Source organism: Mandrillus leucophaeus, unplaced genomic scaffold (assembly GCF_000951045.1).
Source record: "Mandrillus leucophaeus isolate KB7577 unplaced genomic scaffold, Mleu.le_1.0 Scaffold850, whole genome shotgun sequence".
Lineage (NCBI taxonomy): Eukaryota > Metazoa > Chordata > Mammalia > Primates > Cercopithecidae > Mandrillus > Mandrillus leucophaeus.
The window spans coordinates 369,798-375,850 of record NW_012109253.1 but is presented as its reverse complement, the minus strand read 5'-3'; the positions used below and the strand labels follow the sequence as shown (position 1 = coordinate 375,850).

At 31.5% G+C, this 6,053-nt stretch overlaps 1 protein-coding gene across 1 annotated transcript in view; it reads right to left on the bottom strand.

Moving 5' to 3' along the window:
* SPATA16 (spermatogenesis associated 16) overlaps positions 1–6,053 on the bottom strand; it is a 254,565-nt gene that overhangs the window by 131,573 nt on the left and 116,939 nt on the right. The window lies entirely within an intron of this gene.

Sequence of the window (6,053 nt, the reverse complement as noted above, 5' to 3'; positions counted from 1 at the left end):
TCTAGTCTTGGTCTTGACTCTTTTGTTAAGGCCTTTCCTCACTTTGGACCTCTGTTTTTTCTTGACTGAAATGACAAGACTTGACTTGTAGATAAGATGAACTAACTGTTCTTACTTGTTGATTCTTCCATCATCTCACAGAGTTCTGGAATCTCAATCCAAACCTAGATGTGAAATGATCACCCTAGCTGCCTTCTTCTCCTAGAGATAAAGGGGTAGACCTTTCACTTCCTTGCTTCATTGAGAGCCTATTATGGGTAGGTGTTGTTCAAGGTTTTTGATATAACAGGGTCAACTAGCTGGATGCAGTCCATGCCCTATCACCAAATGGGGACCCAGCCATTAGTGAAAGTTCGAAATGTAGCTTCTACTGTATTTATCAATGTGGGCTACAGAATGTTACAGAACCAACATATGATTATTAAGCAACATTTTGTGAGCCTGTTTTTACAAGCTGATGGGAATCACTTGGAATTAGTTCATTATTAAAGTAAGTGGTTCTTAACCTTTTTTTTTGAGAGGTATACAGAGCTTTCGGGAACCAGATAAAAAGTCTGAACCTGTGTCCAGAAAAATGTACATAATCATAATTGCCCGAATTTAGGAAACTCATGTGACCTCTCAGGGCTCTTCAGGTATTCCACATTAAAAACATGCAGACAAAAATAATTCCAGTCCCTGAAACATTGCATATAAAAAGAATAAAGTAGAAACAAAATCTATCTGGCTTATGGATAATCATAGAATTGTATGATGATGAGATGGATCGACTGTATAAATTAGCTCACTGCAAACACAAATGAGCAGAAAGTAGAGGAAAAGGGAACTTTCTAAAATCATGCATAACTAGTTAAAGAGCTGTCTTAAGTTTATTGGTTCTCCATGTCTAGCCACACAGCATTGTATTATACCACACTGCTTTTCGTATGGTGATTTCTGAATTAGAAGGGTCTTAGTTAACGAGGTTTTACGGTACTCCATGACAAGGATTTTTGCAAATGAATATATTAATCCCTCCAGAACACAGATTGTTTGCTCTGGTGTATTCTGATTAAAATGTCGGAAATTTTAAAACGATCACATGGGTTCATTTAATATCAAGACAACATCAATACTGTAATACTAATATCAAAACTATAATACTAATACTTACCATGAATACTTTATGTTACTTCAGAAAAAGAGAATGTTTGAAACTCATGTTTATATATTTTGTCCCTACTGGAGCAATTTTGTAAAGGTAAGTCAGAGTAGCTGAAGCAGAGTGCTGTCCAGGGACTGGGTTTTCTGATTCTGACAATTTTCTTCCACATGATAGCTAATTCTCCCCTATTACTTTATTTATTTATTTCTTCCACAAGTCTATGTGGTGTACTCCCCTATTACTTTATTCACTCATGCATATTTAGTTAGCATCTACAAATTTGATGGACAAAATCCTTACCGAATGAATGTTTCCAGTCTTTGGCCTCTCTTTGCCTATGATGCAATGCTTTCGCTTTGCTGAGCTATTCTCCAGGAATCTTGCTCTGTCAGACAAGTTCTTCTGACAAAAGTAGATTAGATTGGAGAGAAGGATGAGGTGTGGTGGGAAGGAGGGGTAGTGAAGAAAGAGCTTATCAAAAGAGAGGAGAGAGGGGAGAAGGCATCACACTTGCTTTGGATGTAGGCAGAGAAGATTTTTGTGAGTGGTGAGGGCTAGTGAGGTTGACACTACTGGAACCATTACAGTGTGATTTATAAAAAGATTGGAATTTTTAAAAAATTGCTTGTAATTATAAGTCCTCTGTATGGTGTGGAAGAAATGCAAGTAGAGGACATGAGTTTAGAAATCACTATCGCTAGACGGGACTAGGTTCTTTTAACCATAACACCACTCTGCCCTAAACCACATGATTCGTGGCTTCATGAGAGGAACCCAAGGAAGACCCAGATCCAGTCTCTACCCTGAAAGTGTAATTAAAAAAGAATATTTGGTGATTTGAGATGAGATATTTTATTTGGCAATTTATTATTTGTGACTTTTATAATTATTGCAGTATTCACTGCGTGCTTATTGTATGCGCCTGTTAGATATTTGACAAGGAAATGCTAGAGGCAGTTGTAAAGCCTAGCTTTTATACTTTTATTCATTTATTGATGCTTTCTAAAATGACATACGCTTTTAAAGATATATTTTACGTCGTGTGCAACTTGTAGGGGAAATGATGATCTGTCTTTTGAAGGGGAAATGAGGATCTGTCTTTTGAAAAGTTCTTAATCATTTGTCATTTGATGCCATTTGGAAAACTGCAGGAGGCAGCCTGTGACCAAAATGGACAATCTCACTGCAGTTACAGTGAAAACAAGAACCAAAAAATAAAAAACTACAATTGTAATCAGAGAACAATCTCAGAGCTGATTGGTCTGATTTTATCACAGAGGAAAAACTCTGATTTAGCTATGCTGATAGGGCTTTTGGTAAAAAAGAAGAAATATGTTAGAGGCTAACTAAATGATACACGTCATTGAATTTTAGTCAAAAGAAAAAGAGTCAGTAATGGGCAATGATTGCTTACTCCATTGATTCACCCCATTCTAAAACAATGGGATCCTGTAAAATAATATATATTATAATAGATGAAAGCTTATTTTTAAAACAAATTTGTTACCTGTGGTAAATCTTGTGCTTTTTATGATTTCTACTTGTGGATACTTTACAATTTATCTTTTATATTACAGTTCACATGATTTGATGTGTGTGTGTGTGTGTGTGTGGCCGGGGGTGGGGGGGTATTTTATTAAGTCCTAAATTTGTACAGTGGTGAGGCTGGAATATAAGTCTATTTTGGTAATCAACTCAGGTTTCCCAATTCGCTTGATAAATAATCCATCCTTCTATCATGATCTGATATGCCATCCTTATTATACACTAAGATCATATGTACACTTGGGTCTATGGCTGGGCTTTGTAGCCCATGCTTTTGATCTGAATAATTCTGTGACAGAAAATGTCCTAATTATCTTTATTTTACAATAGATTTTAATTTCCAGAAGGGAAACAACTACCTAATGTCCTCTTTGTGAATACATTTGTTGGTTAATATGGCATATTTATTCTTCCTGTTGAACTTTATAATTTTTATTTCTTCCAGCTACAAAAACATCATTTGGTGATTTTTATTGGTATTAAACTAAAGGCATTAGATTAAAATTTAGGAAGAATAGACATTTTTATATTATTTTCTTCCCCTCCAGGAATGTGGCATTTCTCTTCTTTATTCAAATATTCTTTTGTGTCTCCCAGTAATATTTTAAACTTTTTTTTAAAAATAGAAGTTTTACTAATTTCTTGTAATATTTTAACTTTTTTTTAAAATAGAAGTTTTACTAATTTTTTGTTAATTCTTAAGTTTAAAAATTCTGTATGAGAATATATGTCAATATGTCTATATTCACAAATCTATCTATATACACATACATATTTGCATATATATTCTCATGTAGAATTTTAAAGCTTAAGAACTATATAAAATGTATAGAATAAATATATATATTACTGTGAGTATAATCAGCATCAGCACCTGGGAGTTTACTAAAAATGTGAAATCTTGATTCCTACCTCAAACTTACTGAATCACATTTTAACAAGATTCTTAGTTGATCTGTATGCACATTAAGGTTTGAGAAACACTACATGTATGCACAATAGGTATGGGATTTTTTCTATTATATTTTCCAAACTCTTATTGATAGCATAGCGTTTAAACATGTATTTTTAAAAGTATTTATTTTGTATCCTTATAACTTAATATTGAAATAATTTAATTTTATTTACATCATCTGCAAATAATGATGTTTGGTTACTGCTTTTCAATATTTATAACTATTTTTTTCTCTTACTACATAGGCTAAATTTTTCAGTAAAAGAATTTAGATAAGTGAGGTGAGCTAAGGGTGTTTCAATATTTCATTGATAATTATTATTATCGATCAATTTAAGAAAAAAAGAAGTATCATTCTATGCATTATTTTCCAAGAGTTACCAGAAGTAAATAATTTTTAAAAATATTCTTTGAATCTATCAAAATGATCTTGTGGACTTTCCTTTGATCTTTTGTATTGATGAATTAGGTTAATTAGTGATTCAAAATAAAGTATTAAAATTAATACAGAATACTAAAGCCAAGGATTGAGAAAGTGAATAATAAAATAAAACAAAACTATATCCAGGATAGGAAGTGAACAATATACAAATTCATTTAAAAAATAATACTATGATTTTTATGAAATAGTATACTAAAATTAAGTTGCTAGAGGTTTTATATTTTGTCTTTTCAATTGAACTTATATTAGGTTTAGCTATTAATTCTACTTTTTGTCTTTTGATTTATTCATTTCTGTTTTTATACTTATTAATCAATATTTGTCCTCTCTGAAATTTATTTTTATTATTTCTCTTATTCTTGACATATAGAAAATTCATATTTTCTTTTTAAAGAAAGCATTTAGAGGTTTGAATTTTTAAACTAATTTTAGCTTTGACCGTATCCTTAAGAATGAAAGGGTATATTTTATTCTTGTTATAGTTTTCTCTCCTAGTCTCTAATTATAGATTTTAATTCCTCTATAAAGAATTATTTAGGACAGCATTGTTCAATTTCAAAAGGGTTTTTTTCATATAACTTTTACTGTTAATTTCCCATTTTATTACAATGTAAATAGAGAATATCTTGTACAATTTCTTCTTCTGATATATATCAAAATTAATAAATGGCTCAGTGTTAAAAATATTTTAATGGTATGTAGAAGAAGTAATATATTCATTTCTAAGGTATTGTTAGTCTGAAATCACTGGAGATAACGTTAAATTTTTAATGATTTAAATAAAACTTCTAGACACCTTTACTTCATTCAAATTCCTTGGAAAGTCTTTTGAGAAGTAAATTTTAATGGTGATTATTACCATTTTAAACCTAGCTTGTTTTCAAAGGCAATATTCTTATTGTTTATATTCATGTTCTGTAATACTTCTCAGAAAGTTAAATTTTTTCCAACATATTTTTATTTAAGTCAGTTTTAATTTATATATAGTCATATTCACTTTTTAAAAGTATATGGTTTGGTCTGTTTTGACAAATACATAGCCATCAACACAACAGACATACAGAAATTTACAACCGTGCTAAACAGTTCTCTCATTTTCCTTTTTAATCTGTTTTCTTCCCTTATGCCCAGTTCCTGGCAACCACTGATCTATTTTCCAACTTTATAGTTTTACCTTCTCTAGAATATCACGTAAATGGAGTAATATAGTATATACCCTATATGTAAGGCTTCTTTCATTTAGAATAATGGTTTTGAGATTCATCCATATTATTATATGTATCAATAGTTTGCTTCCTTTTACTGCTTAACTATTAGCATTTTCCACAATTTGTTTATTCATTCACCAACTGATGAACATTCTTTTGTTTCTGTTGCTGTAAACATTCATATATAAATCTTTTGATTTAAACTTCCATTTCTTATGGTAAAATACTGGGGAGTGAGAATATTGGGTCCTAGTCTAAGCATGTGCTCAACGTCGTAAGAAGCTCCTAAACGTCTTTCCAAAGCGGTTGTACTATCCTGCATTCTCACCAACAATGCATGAAAGTTCCAGTTGCTTTGCATCCTCCCCAGAACTGGTATGATCAGCATGTATGCATGTGTGTGTTTAAAGTTTTAGCGACTGTAATAGGTGTAGATGGTATCTCATTGTGGCTTTAGTTTGCATTCCCCTAGTAACTAAAGATGCTGAGGATCTTTTCATGTGGTTATTGGTCATTTGTATATATTCTTTTGTGAAGTCCTTGTTAATCTTTTGCCATTTTAAAAAACTGGGCAGTTTATTTCCTTATTATTGTGTTGTAAGAGTTCTTTATGTATTTTGGATGCAAATTCTTTGTAAGATACATATACTGCAAATAGTTTTCTCTGAGTCTGTGGCTTGTCCTTTAATATTCTCAATAGTTTCTTTTGAAGAGCAGATTTTTGATGATGTCCAATTTATCGACTGTTTTTCTTTTACC